This window comes from Schistocerca gregaria, chromosome 8 (genome assembly GCF_023897955.1).
Source record: "Schistocerca gregaria isolate iqSchGreg1 chromosome 8, iqSchGreg1.2, whole genome shotgun sequence".
NCBI classification, from domain to species: Eukaryota; Metazoa; Arthropoda; class Insecta; order Orthoptera; family Acrididae; genus Schistocerca; species Schistocerca gregaria.
The window spans coordinates 506,250,379-506,266,166 of NC_064927.1; the positions used below are offsets into that span (position 1 = coordinate 506,250,379).

Genomic DNA, 15,788 nt, shown 5'->3' on the forward strand with positions numbered 1-15,788 from the left:
AGTTCTAAGTTTGGACTGATGACCATAGATTTCAAGTCCCATAGTGCTCAGAACCATTTGAACCATTTTTTTTTTCTTTATTGTTTACAAACTACCAAAGTTTTCTTCACACGTCAGTAAACTTCCACACGAGCACCCTCGGTAGCACGTAGCACATCTAGGCGATATTCAGTTTCTGTCCACACATTAGCCAACATCACTGGAGGGGTCGATTCGACGACTGGTTATCCGTCACCACAGGGTTTAGAGATCTGGTACACGTGTTTGGTAGACCTCGTCCTTGTCGTAACCCCACAAAAAGAAGTCTAATGGGATTTTGTCAGGAGAGCGTGGAGGCCAAACCGTTGGCCCATCGTGAGCAAACCGTCGCCCAGGAAAGGTCGTATCGAGATAGGCTCGGACGTCCGAACCCCGACGAGGTGGTGCACCGTCTTGCTGAAACAAGACATCGGGGTGATACTGAAGCAGCTCAGGAACAGCATGCTGTTGCAACATGTCCAGATACTCTGCAGATGTGACAGTAGACTCACCGAAGAAGAATGGCCTGATAATTCGATCGTGCAATAGTGCGCACCAAACATTCACCTTTAGACTGCATCTGGTGCACTCCATGACCTCGCCAGGGGTTTGTGAACCCCAAATGCGTACATTATGGCGATTCACTACTCCACTGGCAAAAAAAGGTCACTTCGTCGGAAAAGGCAACTCGTCTGAGAAAACCATCATTGTCCTCAATACGTGATAGCATTTCGACCGCAGTCATATTGACATGTACTGTCATTGAGCAACAAGGACTGAACGATTTGCACTTTGTATGCACAAAACAACAAACGTTTGTGTAAAATGTCATGGAGAGAGCTTTTTGGTGTCTGTAATTCACGTGAGGCCCTGCGCACCAATTTCTTCGGACTTCGCAGAAAAGACTGCCTTACAGCTTCCACCCTGTCTGCTGAGATTCTTGGTCGACCAGACCTCAGAAGGTCAGCATCCGATCCTGTGTTCTTGAACTTCTCATACCAGGCTTTAATGCTCTTGACATCAGGTGTATTCCTTCCAAATGTTTTCTGCAAGTGTCTCTGCACTGTGGTTGGTGATCGTGTCTCATGGTATCAGAGGACACACTGTGCCTTCTCCTGATTGGTTAACATGGCTTCTTGGGCACTGCACCTCATCCACTACTGACGTACTGCGAACCTAAAACAGAAAAAAAACTTTGATAGTTGTAAACAATTCGACACAAGTTTCATATTTGTATCTTACTTCTAGCCTGATTTATCAATTTACGTAATCAGGGAAAGTCTTTTCAGACACCCTATATTACCCCCTGGCCCCATTAGTAAGAGAAGTGTGATGAGTGGTGGATTTTGAGTAAAACCTACATTTATCTTGTTTCCATATTAAAATGTTCTAGACTGATTTATCATTTTATGTAATCAGGGAAAGTCTTTTCAGACACCCTATATTTCCCCCTGGCCCCATTAGTAAGAGAAGTGTGATGAGTGGCGGATTTGGAGTAAAACCTACATCTATCTTGTTTCCATAATAAAATGTACTTCTCTTGCCAAAACACAGCAGAGTTTACCCAATTCCAATCCACTAACATGTTGTGCAGGTGTAATGTCAAAGAAATTCTGAAACTGTGGTTTATTAAGTTTGTTAAGTAAGCAACTGTGGAAAAATAAGGTCAATAGCTTATGAAAAAACACATCCTCAGTATAAAAGTAAACATATAATGTCTTCATTTATGCTGTTCTAAAACCCACTTCATTTCTCGATCCGCCAGCTATCGATGGTCCTTAAAAATTACATTCTTTCCTCAAAAAAGTCTGTAATTGCGCAAAACTATAGACCTATATCTCTGACGTCCATCTGTTGTAGAATTTTAGAACATGTTTTTTGCTTGCGTATCATGTCGCTTTTGGAAACCCAGAATCTACTCTGTAGGAATCAACAAGGATTCCGGAAACAGCGATCGTGTGAGACCCATCTCGCTTTATTTGTTCATGAGACCCAGAAAATGTTAGCTACAGGCTCCCAGGTAGATGCTATTTTCCTTGACTTCCGGAAGGCGTTCGATACAGTTCCGCACTGTCGCCTGATAAACAGAGTAAGAGCCTACGGAATATCAGACCAGCTGTGTGGCTGGATTGAAGAGTTTTTAGCAAACAGAACACAGCATGTTGTTATCAATGGAGAGACGTCTACAGACGTTAAAGTAACCTCTGGCGTGCCACAGGCGAGTGTTATGGGACCATTGCTTTTCACAATATATATAAATGACCTAGTAGATCTCGTGGTCGTGCGGTAGCATTCTCGCTTCCCACGCCCGGGTTCCCGGGTTCGATTCCCGACTGGGTCAGGGATTTTCTCTGCCTCGTGATGGCTGGGTGTTGTGTGATGTCCTTAGGTTAGTTAGGTTTAAGTAGTTCTAAGTTCTAGGGGACTGATGACCATATATTTCAAGTCCCATAGTGGTTCGAGCCATTGGAACCATTTTGACCTAGTAGATAGTGTCGGAAGTTCCATGCGGCTTTTCGCGGATGATGCTGTAGTATACAGAGAAGTTGCAGCATTAGAAAATTGTAGCGAAATGCAGTAAGATCTGCAGCAGATAGGCACTTGGTGCCGGAAGTGGCAACTGACCCTTAACATAGACAAATTTAATGTATTGCGAATACATAGAAAGAAGGATCCTTTATTGTATGATTATATGATAGTGGAACAAACACTGATAGCAGTTACTTCTGTAAAATATCTGGGAGTATGCGTGCGTAACGATTTGAAGTGGAATGATCATATAAAAGTAATTGTTGGTAAGGCAGGTACCAGGTTGAGATTTGTTGGGAGAGTCCTTAGAAAATGTAGTCCATCAACAAAGGAGGTGGCTTACAAAACACTCGTTCGACCTATACTTGAGTATTGCTCATCAGTGTGGGATCCGTATGAGATCGGGTTGACGAAGGAGATAGAGAAGATCCGAAGAAGAGCGGCGCGTTTCGTCACAGGTTTATTTGGTAACCGTGATAGTGTTACGGAGATGTTTAGCAAAATCAAGTGGCAGACGCTGCAAAAGAGGCGCTCTGCATCGCGGTGTAGCTTGCTCGCCAGGTTTCGAGAGGGTGCGTTACTGGATGAGGTATCGAATATATTGCTTCCTCCTACTTATACCTCCCGAGGAGATCACGAATGTAAAGTTAGAGAGATTCGAGCGCGCACGGAGGCTTTCAGACAGTCGTTCTTACTGCGAACCATACGCGACTGGAACAGAAAAGGGAGGTAATGACAGTGGCACGCAAAGTGCCCTCCTCCAGACCCTGTTGGGTGGCTTGCGGAGTATAAATGTAGATGTAGAATTATGGGATAAGATAGTAGATAATGAAGTTTTGCGCAATAACCGTATGGCAAAATACTCTCCTCTTTGCGTGCTATCATTTCGATATCTAAAAGCGTTTGTGGCATATGAGGAATGCTGTAGACATTTTCTTGTGGCTTTATCTCTAGTGCGCACGATCGCAAAAGAGTGTGCTACATCACACCAATTTTCTCGAGACAGGTGAAAGACAAAGACCGCCATCCAAATCCAAAGAAAAATTCAGCATTTTACCTAAATTTCCTACGCAGCCATATATTATGTAATATGCATCAAACACAAAATCATAATTTGTTTCATTGGTAACCTCTTAATGCAAATATCGTTATAACTATTACCATTAAGAAAATGACGGGCACGTTCAGCATGAAGCTGACATATAAAACTATAAGTAACACAGAAATTTTTTTACTGAATAGTTTCTGTCAAATCGACTGAGAAAGATTGCAGGGCGTGCGCCTAGATTCTGTCATCAAGCACTTCGTCGACCGGCCACAAGGAAGCAAACAGTTCTGCCCTCCACTTCCGAACAGCCCATACAAACTGCCCAGTACTTTGGTTACTGTGCCTCACCGCCATATCCTGTGTGAACTCTACCACACTCTACAACTGTGAGCCATATGTGAAGCCGAGCTCAATGAACACCTGACGCTGTGGACTGCTTGTTACAGCCTCACAGCTGACACGAGAATTGCAGTTGGCCATGCTGCCTACACTTCAGGCACACATCGCAGAAGTTCTGTCAGCTCACTGTGCGTCTTGCCATAAACGTGCTGCTCTCGCAGAAGATGTTGCGTGATGGTAGGTTCGTTGATTACACCTTTTGTGATTGGAAGGAGAATCGAGAGTTCTCTGAATATGTGGAGTCATTTCGCAGATTTTTAGGGACGCCAAGATTATTTATTGACATGGCGCATTGTGAGCCACTCACAGTCACAATGCAAAGAGAATACACGAATTAAAAACGCACTGGCGCTCTGCGTACACGTCAGAGCGACCTCATTGTCCTGATTCTCCTGCCTCACACGAAATTCCAAACTTCACTTCTGAAACTGAAAAAACAAACCTAGTTTCCAAAAACGAACTGCGGAGACTGATTTGGCAACCAGCTCTCAAAACTGAAGTGACGCCACGAACCTGGTATCCGGCTATTCTGGCCTTCTTCCCTTTCACCCATTCAAAGACTAGGGACGGCAACACTACCTTTTATGGGATAGAGAAAAACTTACGACTGGTGTTCAGTAAGTAATGAAACATGTTTTTCTCAAAGCAGGTTGGCTTTATCCAGGATTTCAATACGCCGCATTGTTCCCCTCTCCCTTGGTCACAAAACCCTGTTTTTCAACATAATCTCCGTTCAGTTCTGCGGCCTTACGCCACCTTACTGCGAGGGTCTGTATGCCTGTGTGGTATCACTCTACTGGCCGACGTTGCTGCATTAACGACGTGTTGCTTCCCAGGAATGCATCCTTCATTGGGCTAGAGAGATGGCTGTCGGAAGGTGCGAGATCCGGAATATAGGGAGGGTGAGGATCCACCGATGACCTCGAGTGAAAGTGTCGGCACGTTCCCACATTGCAGGAGTCACAGCTGTGTGCAGCCGGCCGACGCGCGGGAGATTGGACGGGTTTTCGCGATCTTGTTGAGACTCAAGTTGGATCGGGAATATTCACACAACAAATTTCGAATTTTATTCAACCGAAATGGCCCGATAAAAAATATGTTGCATTACTTACTGAACACTCCTCTTATTTCTCTGTCATATCTTCCGTGACACAAGCATCTTCCCTGTCATTTCGCGTCTCACCCACGCGCACCCAGCTAGTAATCACAGAACAATATACGTTACCCAGTTGGTTTCACGCCATATTGAAGCACATTGCCCAGACATCACTTTCCTAAATCAGTACCACGCAATTTTAAAAATTAAATAAACTCGAAAACTCGCCATTGAAGATTTTCAAGCAGGATTAAGTACAAAGTTCAGTCTTGACAAAGTCGTCAGCAGCAGAGAGCAACATAGTACAATAATACACACATTAAAAAAAACTTTTGCATCACCCCAGTTCCCAGTACTCATGAAGATAGACGTAGAGTGTGGATATTGTATCACAGACACAGTCCCTTTGATTGTTCAGAGATTTCACTAAACCCGACCAAAGATGTAAACAACCGGGCATAGTTCAAATGGCTCTGAGAACTATGGGACTTAACTGCTAAGGTCATCAGTCCCCTAGAACTTGGAACTACTAAAATCTAACTAACCTAAGGACATCAAACACATCCATGCCCGAGACAGGATTCGAACCTGAGACCGTAGCGGTCGCGCGGTTCCAGACTGAAGCGCCTAGAACCACTCGGCCACTCCGGCTGTCTAACTATGCATGAGCAGCACCTATGAGACGGAAGGGGTCCAACAGCCGATCATTTCCAGTGATTCCAGCAGGAAGGAGGTACACGGCTCGTGTTGTATGTAGCTCAACCATGCCTAGACGGTCAATACCGCGATTCGATCACGTCCGCATTGTTACTTTTCGCCAGGAAGAGCTCTCAGCCGGCCGCTGTGGCCGTGCGATTCTAGGCGCCTCAGTCCGGAACCGCGCTGCTGCTACGGTCGCAGGTTCGAATCCTGCCTCGGGCATGGATGTGTGTGATGCCCTTAGATTAGTTAGGTGTAAGTAGTTCTAACTTCTAGGGGACTGATGACCTCAGACGTTAAGTCCCATAGTGCTTAGAGCCATTTGAACCAAGAGCTCTCAAGTAGGGAAGTGCCCGGGCGTCTCGGAGTGAACCAAAGCGATGTTGTTCGGTCATGGAGGAGACACAGAGAGATAGGAAATGTCGATGACATGGCTCGCTCAGACACCCAAGGGCTACTATTGCAGTGGATGACCGCTACCTACGGATTATGGGTCGGAGGAACCCTGACAGCAAAGCCACCATGTTAAATAATGCTTTTCGTGCAGCCACAGGACATCGTGTTACGACTCAAACTGAGCGCAATAGGCTCCATGATGCGCAGCTTCACTCCCGACGTTCATGGCGAGATCCATCTTTGCAACCACGACACCATCGGGCGCGTTACAGATGGGCCCAACAACATACCGAATGGATCGCTCAGGATTGACACCACGTTCTCTCCTCCGGTGAGTGTCGCATATGCCTTCAACCAGACAATCGTCGAAGATGTGTTTGCAGGCAACCCGGTCAGGCTGAACGCCTTAGACACACTGTCGAGCGAGTGCAGCTAGGTGGAGGTTCCCTGCTGTTTTGGGGTGGCATTATATGGGGCCGACGCACGCCGCTGGTTGTCACGGAAGGCTGTATGATACGTGAATGCCATCCTCCGACCGATCGTGCAACCATGTCCTCAGCATATTGGCGAGGCATTCGTCTTCATGGATGACTATTCTCGCCCCCATTGTGCACATCTTGTGAATGACTTCCTTCAGGATAACGACATCGCTCGACTAGAGTGGCCAGCATGTTCTCCAGACATGAACCCTACCTAACATGCCTAGGATAGTCCACCTCCGTAGCACAGCTGTAGCGTTACCGCCTACCACGCAAGGGGGCCAGGGTTCGATTCCTAGCAGGGGCTAGGGTGTTGTGTGTCCCTCATTTTTATCATCATTGACACGCAAGTCGCCGAAGTGACGTCAACTAAAATGACTTGCAATACGGCGGCCGAACCCCGAAGGGAATATCCCGGCCAATAAATGCCATACTATCATTTCATTTCATTATGCCTGGGATAGATTGAAAAGGGCTGCTTATGATCGACGTGACCCACCAACCACTCTGAGGGGTCTACGCCGAATCGCTGTTGAGGAGTGGGACAATCTGGACCAACTGAACTTGTGGGTAGTACATCACGACGAAAACAGGCATGCATCAATGCAAGAGGAGGTGCTACTGGGTATTAGAGGTAACGCTGTGTACAGCAATGTGGACCACCACACCGCCTGTGAAGATCTCGCTGTATGGTGGTACAACATGCAATGTGTGGTTTTCATGAGCAATAAAAAAAGCGGAAATGATGTTTATGTTGATCTCTGTTCCAATTTTCTGTACAGGTTGCGGAACTCTCCGAGCCGAGGTGATGCAAAACTTTTTTTGATGTGTATATTTTAGACTAACAACAAATGGCAAGAAAAATAAGAAGAAAACAATGGCCGCCTTTATAACTGGAAAACCATCTGCAATAATATAAGCGATTAAGCGATCATATACTTAAACAATGGAGGCACAAACAGAGCAGTATTGTGTAGTGAATAATGTTACAAGCGTGAACGATAAACTACATTCTACTGGAATAAGTAATACAGACAAGTGCACAAAATGTACACTTGACACACTATATTATCGTTTCACTATACAGTATATCAGGAGAAGTGTAAACATATCGAAACACGGGTAATTTTATCAAAAGAACTGACGATAGGGAAATCAGCATTAACAACTTAATCTTCCCAGAAGGGGTTTTGTGTGCTACACGAGAGAAAAATGTTGTTTTACAGTTGTTTGGAAATTGTATTCCCTAACTGATAAATAAAGTTGGGGAATGACCAGTGTTTATAAATATGTAGAAAAGCGCAAAAATAACAATAAAAATATATAAAATAAATATGTAGAAATAAAGAAAACAAAAACAAATTGAAATATGTTAAATATTGTATTTCAGAACCAGGGTGTAGGGTAATATAAAACAACTACGAGAGTATTAGAAAGACTGAAATCAATGTAGGCGATCGCTGCTGAGGGTGAAGTACGGTTGGGACTTCAAGGGCCACGAGGCCGCTTTAGTAGCCCTGAAGGCATCAGCAGAGCTCTGGAAATGGCGAAACGAGGTTCTGAGAGACGCCAAAGCTAGCAACGTCAGTAGGAGGGAACACACTTTAGAGTAACAGGATGCACAGAGAAGATTTACTTATTTTATTTTCGTTAACAGATTAATCTCTTTTAACGAATAACACATTTAACTCCAAGAAAAGAAAATTATTTCTTTAACGAAAAAATCTTAAGTTGTACCGAAACTTCTTCACGGTATTTTGTTTTCTCTTTTAAAGTAATTAAAATACATTTTAAATTAAACCTTAACAGTTTTGATGGCAGAAACTTTTATTTTTGTGGTTTCCGGTTTCGGTCAGTTACCGACCATCTTCAGATCTCATACTATGATCAGTTTTGATGGCAGAAACTTTTATTTTTGTGATTTCCGGTTTCGGTCAGTTACCGACCATCTTCAGACCTCATACTATGATGATAGGCGGTGGTAAAGAACGGAGCAGGCATTACGAACTCAACGAACGTTAACTGACAACTGAAGATGGTCAGTAGCTGAGCGAAGCCGGAACCACCGAAATAAAGGTCTCTTGCGATCGAGACTGTTTATGTTCAATTTAAAGTTCTAAGAAAAACCGCTGTTCTCCAAGGGAAATGTTCTCAAAAATTACTAATTAAAATGCAATATTTAAAAATTGTGCAGCGTGAAATTATGTAATCGCAAAGTCGCTGGTTCGAATCTCGCTATCAGCATATGTTACTTTACTTTTATTTGACAGTTTAATTAACAGTTATTGACTTATTATTTTTAATAAAAGTAACGTCTTTTTGCTTTCAGTTACTGGCTGTAGGAATACAAATTAAAATTTGATGCAGAAATGCGAAATGCCGTATTGGTAAAGGAAAACAATTATATACACTCCTGGAAATGGAAAAAAGAACACATTGACACCGGTGTGTCAGACCCACCATACTTGTTCCGCACACTGCGAGAGGGCTGTACAAGCAATGATCACACGCACGGCACAGCGGACACACCAGGAACCGCGGTGTTGGCCGTCGAATGGCGCTAGCTGCGCAGCATTTGTGCACCGCCGCCGTCAGTGTCAGCCAGTTTGCCGTGGCATACGGAGCTCCACCGCAGTCTTTAACACTGGTAGCATGCCGCGACAGCGTGGACGTGAACCGTATGTGCAGTTGACGGACTTTGAGGGAGGGCGTATAGTGGGCATGCGGGAAGCCGGGTGGACGTACCGCCGAATTGCTCAACACGTGGGGCGTGAGGTCTCCACAGTACATCGATGTTGTCGCCAGTGGTCGGCGGAAGGTGCACGTGCCCGTCGACCTGGGACCGGACCGCAGCGACGCACGGATGCACGCCAAGACCGTAGGATCCTACGCAGTGCCGTAGGGGACCGCACCGCCACTTCCCAGCAAATTAGGGACACTGTTGCTCCTGTGGTATCGGCGAGGACCATTCGCAACCGTCTCCATGAAGCTGGGCTACGGTCCCGCACACCGTTAGGCCGTCTTCCGCTCACGCCCCAACATCGTGCAGCCCGCCTCCAGTGGTGTCGCGACAGGCGTGAATGGAGGGACGAATGGAGACGTGTCGTCTTCAGCGATGAGAGTCGCTTCTGCCTTGGTGCCAATGATGGTCGTATGCGTGTTTGGCGCCGTGCAGGTGAGCGCCACAATCAGGACTGCATACGACCGAGGCACACAGGGCCAACACCCGGCATCATGGTGTGGGGAGCGATCTCCTACACTGGCCGTACACCTCTGGTGATCGTCGAGGGGACACTGAATAGTGCACGGTACATCCAAACCGTCATCGAACCCATCGTTCTACCATTCCTAGACCGGCAAGGGAACTTGCTGTTCCAACAGGACAATGCACGTCCGCATGTATCCCGTGCCACCCAACGTGCTCTAGAAGGTGTAAGTCAACTACCCTGGCCAGCAAGACCTCCGGATCTGTCCCCCATTGAGCATGTTTGGGACTGGATGAAGCGTCGTCTCACGCGGTCTGCACGTCCAGCACGAACGCTGGTCCAACTGAGGCGCCAGGTGGAAATGGCATGGCAAGCCGTTCCACAGGACTACATCCAGCAACTCTACGATCGTCTCCATGGGAGAATAGCAGCCTGCATTGCTGCGAAAGGTGGATATACACTGTACTAGTGCCGACGTTGTGCATGCTCTGTTGCCTGTGTCTATGTGCCTGTGGTTCTGTCAGTGTGATCATGTGATGTATCTGACCCCAGGAATGTGTCAATAAAGTTTCCCCTTCCTGGGACAATGAATTCACGGTGTTCTTATTTCATTTTCGAGGAGTGTACGTCAATAATACTGTTCAATCTCTAGAAATAAAAAAAGCAGCTTCATTTTCTATTCGACGTTTCAGTTTTTCACCAAATTGTAATGTATCGTAAATACTGAAATTTTTATACTATTGTTACTTAAAAGACTGTTAAATTTATTTAAAAATTATGATTCAACAGTTGCTAAGTAACACTTTTAATTGGTAATGGATATACAATTTACAGCGCTCGGAATTCTTCACATATTCAAAGGTTTTTTTCTTTTTTTGTGAATTGTGACGTACTCATGTCTGGGTACAGACCAAATTCTGTAAGTATGAAGAAAAGGGCCAGGCCGTAAGGTTCCCATGTTAGTCGAAAGTTGCAACTTGTTTACAGAGGCGGCTCAAATCGATGTTGGACGTACGACGATTGTATCCGTTAAGAAAGCGCGGCGACATTTGGCGTTGATGGGCTATGGCAGCAGACGACCGACGCGAGTGCAGTTTTCTAACAGCACGACACCGCCTGCAGCGCCTGTCACCGCATCGGTTGGACACTATACGACTGGAAAACATTAATCTGGTCAGATGAGTCCCGACTGAATTGGCGAGAGTTGAAGATAGTGTACGATGCCATGGGCCCAAGTTGTCAACAAAGCACTGTGCATGCTGGTGGTGGCTCCATATGGTAGGGGCTGTTATTACATGGAATGGGCTGGGTCCTGTGGTCCAACTGAATCGATCATTGACTGGTAGTGGTTACGTTCGGCTACTTGGAGACCATTTGCAGCCATTCATAGACTTCCCCCCAAAAAACGATGGAATTTTTATGGATGACAATGTGCCATGTCACCGGATCACAATTATTCGTGATGGATTTGAAGAACATTCTGGACATTTCGAGCGAATGATCAGGCTGCCCAGATCGTCCGACATGTTTTTATGGGATATAGTCGAGAAGTCACTTTCTGCTCAAAATCTTGTAGCGACAAAACTTTCTTAATTACGGACGGCTGCTATGGCCCAGTATTTCTGCAGGGACTTCCAGTGACTTGTTGAGTCCACGGCACGTCGAGTTTCTGCAAATAGAGCGCCGACACGATGTTAGGAGGTGCCCCATAGCGTTTGTCGCGTGAGTGTACAACGCTAGGGGTGGGGAACAGTGTGGGGGCACACCTGCCTCCCAAATACCTTCTTCACCTGTGCTTCATGCTTCCGAAAAAGCACGGAAGTAAAATTTCTTAAATGTTGTTAGTGACTGACATTGAAAGCGTGCTGTGTATTGACATGTTTAGTAAAGACCGTACTGCAACAGTCACGTACACTCAGCACAAGGACAGAAAACAGCACAAAGCAGAGAAAAGTACAACATAGCAGTGGCCACTTCACACAGGACTGTTAGCTGGGTCGAGTTGGCTGCAGCCAGAAACAAAATTACTACCGGCCGAAGCCTTCGCAAAGGCAGCGGATTGGCCATCTTAACAGGGTAACGCACGTAATACGCTTATATTGCATAGTTTAAGTTATTGATCATTTTAAGAGCCTCTCGAAATTTTAGAGCAGTGAGCGGATATCACGAAACAAAGTGTTCTTTTCAGTTCGAGACTGATGTACCTTGAGTATCGTGCGGAAGAGAACAATGGATACCTAGAGTACTTGAAGTAACGGACTGAGAGGTAACCGCTAAAGAGGTAACATAGTGCTCAAGATCTCAGTGTTCGGTTAGCAACGTCCACTCCCACAAGAGTAATACGCTTGCCTTAACGCGATGTCCGTGCTAAAAGGAAAATTTTACCCCAGTGCAATATGGTAGTATACTCTTTCGTTATAGTTCAGCTCTCTCTCTCTCTCTCTCTCTCTCTCTCTCTCTCTCTCTCTCTCTCTCTCTCTCTCTCTATCCTCTGCTCACACCTGAACACAGAATTCAAATCATATATGCATATATGTAACGAGCCCAATAATCCACTCAGCCTCAACACATCAAGTACAGCTGACAGAACAGCGTTTTGAAAAATACGTTTCCATAATGTCTGAAGTGGAAAGTGTATTATCTGTTGAAACCCTTAGCAATAAGACACAGATAAACCATTCAAAATCTGCGTATTGAAACCATTCAAATGTGCGTTTTGCTTAGCTAGAAATGGAGAGACGCTTGTTGGCAATAACTTAAGTAAAACAGGAAAACAAATGGGTCAAGGAACATGTAGGACTACGTATTATGGTAGATGGTATTTTGTAGATGTTCCCGTATAGAACCTTAGCACCAAAGAAAACGTGGGATTTAGCAGGTCCCTACTCCACGTAACAAATATTCATAAAAAACGACATTCTAGTTTTGTACCAAAAATGAAATATCAGTCTACCAAAATAGTTCCCTTTCCAGAATATTGTCCAACCTAGAAAGTTAAGTTTGCAAGTGCCTAACAACTGTTAAACATGTGTAGTCCACGTCAAAAACTTACTCTAAGTTATTTGACCCAAACAATGCAACAGCCAAGTGCAGTGTGTTTTTTTTTTTTTTTTTTTTTTTTTTTTTTTTTGTCAAGGAACCAGGTTGAAAACAAGAGCAAACCACTGAAATAAAAGCACGTTGGTTTAACATCATTTTAAGTACATGCCCAGTACCAGTTCTACATTGCTTTGATACATGAGCAAAACATACATTATCTTGCATTCCAAATACAATTCGGAGTATTGTAACAAAACATTAAAACTTGACAACTAGAGCAGAACCACCTCACTGGCGTTCTAAACAGGAACTGGGTCCCCGTTCGCCTATTGCACTGCCTATTGTACAAAAGGCAGCAAACAACCATCAATTAAGAATCGTTTCAGAACGTTACTCTTACAACAGAGATTCTTTCTTAGTTTAAACTCGAAGAATTATCTACATAACCACGAAAAATAAATGACATCTGTTTCCATCTGTACTTGTACAGTGTGTGGCATTACAGTATCGAAAGGGTGCATACTGCTGCATTAGTTAGCAGATACTAGTATTGTCAATATACATCCACAAATCGGAATAAAAGATGCTGTCATACAGGCGAACTGCTGAGACCTTCTACATTACCGGCGGAGAAAACACGCTGACTGAACAACATCTAAAACTGTGTGCTTTGTTTTACCTAAAATACGCAGTCTTCTACGGCTCTAGTTACGTCACTATTTATTTATTTATGGATTTAATGTAGCGTTAATGTAGTTTTCAAGGCGTGTGTAGTTGTCTTGCGGTGTGAAGAATCTCTCCTAGCCGTTGGCTGACCGACTGCCAAGTACGACTCGAGAGTACACACTGTCTCACGCATAACTCACATTAGCAACGCAAACTAGTCACAATTGTACCTGCATAAGGTCAGTAACGTGTTGTGACACTAGGCAGCTCAGCTAAAGAGCACAAAGAAATATTTGCCTTCATCAACTTCTTCTTCCGTTCGTGACACTACCAACGCTCCTAACGAATTACTTGTTAACCTTGTCTTAGTGGGATATGTTCATGCTAGACCCCTGGAGCAACGAACACCACCCCACTGATCACTCCACTGCTATATCCGTACTTGCAAAATAGTGCCAAGTATTTGGAGGGAGCTTACCATTTACACTGTCTTGTATTAATGTTTTCTCAGATCTGTCGTCAATTATACACCTCTCTGCGAGATGTTGGTTGTCTCACTTCGGCTCCTATAGGGGTACAATGTTGGGTCTTGAGCCAAGCTTGCTTTAAATGTACTCTCTATCGAAAACTTTCGATCGTTTACTTTAGTTTGAAATGTAATTGTTAACTGATATTCGTCACTTGGGCAGAGTAACAATCACACTAACACTCAAAATGATTCACAAAAACTACCTCCAGTGCTACTACATAAGCCAGCCAAAACGGTATAGATTCTCCCCTTTCGCCTGCAACCCCAGCTAGCACCCCTGTGTGACGTCACATCTGCCTGCCACAAATGAATCGGTGAGTGCAGAAACCAATTTTTCAGGAGAGGCAAAAACGTCATAACTCCTCAAACTATCAAATATTTTTACCTTTTTTTTCTCTTTTATAACATACATTTATGTTGCTGTCATGCAAAAAATTCCTAATTTCGACATTAATTAGGCCCAGGAAAATTTAAAATTTGATCCGGACTTATGCTGTTTCTGCACTCAACTAGTTTTTACAGACAGCTGAAAACTTGGAAAAAGATAATCATTCATTTAAAGTTTGCAGTTTTTCATATTATATCAAAATGAAGTTACAGTGTTGAAAAGTTATCAGAAAACAGGAATATAACAAAAAAACGCTCTTAAAATACATCACTCTCGACCAATGTATGATTGTCATGTGCAATGGTTGGCCAGGTAAATAGTGTATCATAAAAAACTTTTAAGTTTTCAGGAATATTAAGTATCATCTTCTTGAGGTCTTCCATTTTCTTGATGGTGATTGTAATTTTCGCTGATGGTTAGGCTGCAATGCTTGAAGGAAAATCAATAACTATGTTCCGAGAAGCAGGTTTCAGCGGCTGATTTCTTTAGAGTTATAGCGCAACTCTGCATATCGAGTGGGACCAAACTTGAATTTTGCTTCTTTTGGCACACTCCTCAATCGACATTCTCTGCTAATGGGTTTATTGTGTAATATTCCTTCCATCAAAATCTTTTACGCCAGTAGTGAGTAGCTTGGCGATGCAAAAGTTGTTACTGGACTGAGCACACAACTCCTCATATTCACGAGGTGTATACATCCGATCAGTTTTACATATCATCCTCTTCCATGTCAAATCAACACACTTTAAATAAAAATTTGACCTCACCCACTTAGATTTTGCTGAAAGTTTGTATACTTATAGTGGGTGCTGAGACTAAGAAAAATTACAAATTTCAATTTTTTTATCTCAAACCATTCCTGAAATATGGCTATGTAAACTTTTCAAAAACCAGCCAAAACTGTGTGAACGGACTATTTTTAAATTGGCCTAGGAGCTGCTGTAATTGAGTTAGAGAGCTGGGAAAGTTGTCATTTTGAAGCATTTTTCATGCTCTTTGCAGTGACATACAAGAAAACATAGCTTTTAATTAATAACCTTTTTCAAAATACTAATTAATATCTTGATTTAATTTTTTGCAAAAGTACATAATTGAAAATTTTCAAAATATACCCACAACTACTTCATACTGTTGTAAATCACATGGTAAAATATAAATGTGGGATGATGATGGGTTCATTGTACTAAAACCACGGTACATAATACTGCTGTAGGCACACTGAGCCTTAGAAGGTGAGTGACTGTACAGACACCAAGCACTGTGCCTGTTTCAACTTGCTCGCAGCTAGCCTGCTGC

At 43.8% G+C, this 15,788-nt stretch overlaps 1 protein-coding gene across 1 annotated transcript in view; it reads left to right on the top strand.

The window, feature by feature from the left end:
- Positions 1 to 15,788, top strand: part of LOC126284568 (uncharacterized) — a 207,753-nt gene that overhangs the window by 154,213 nt on the left and 37,752 nt on the right. The window lies entirely within an intron of this gene.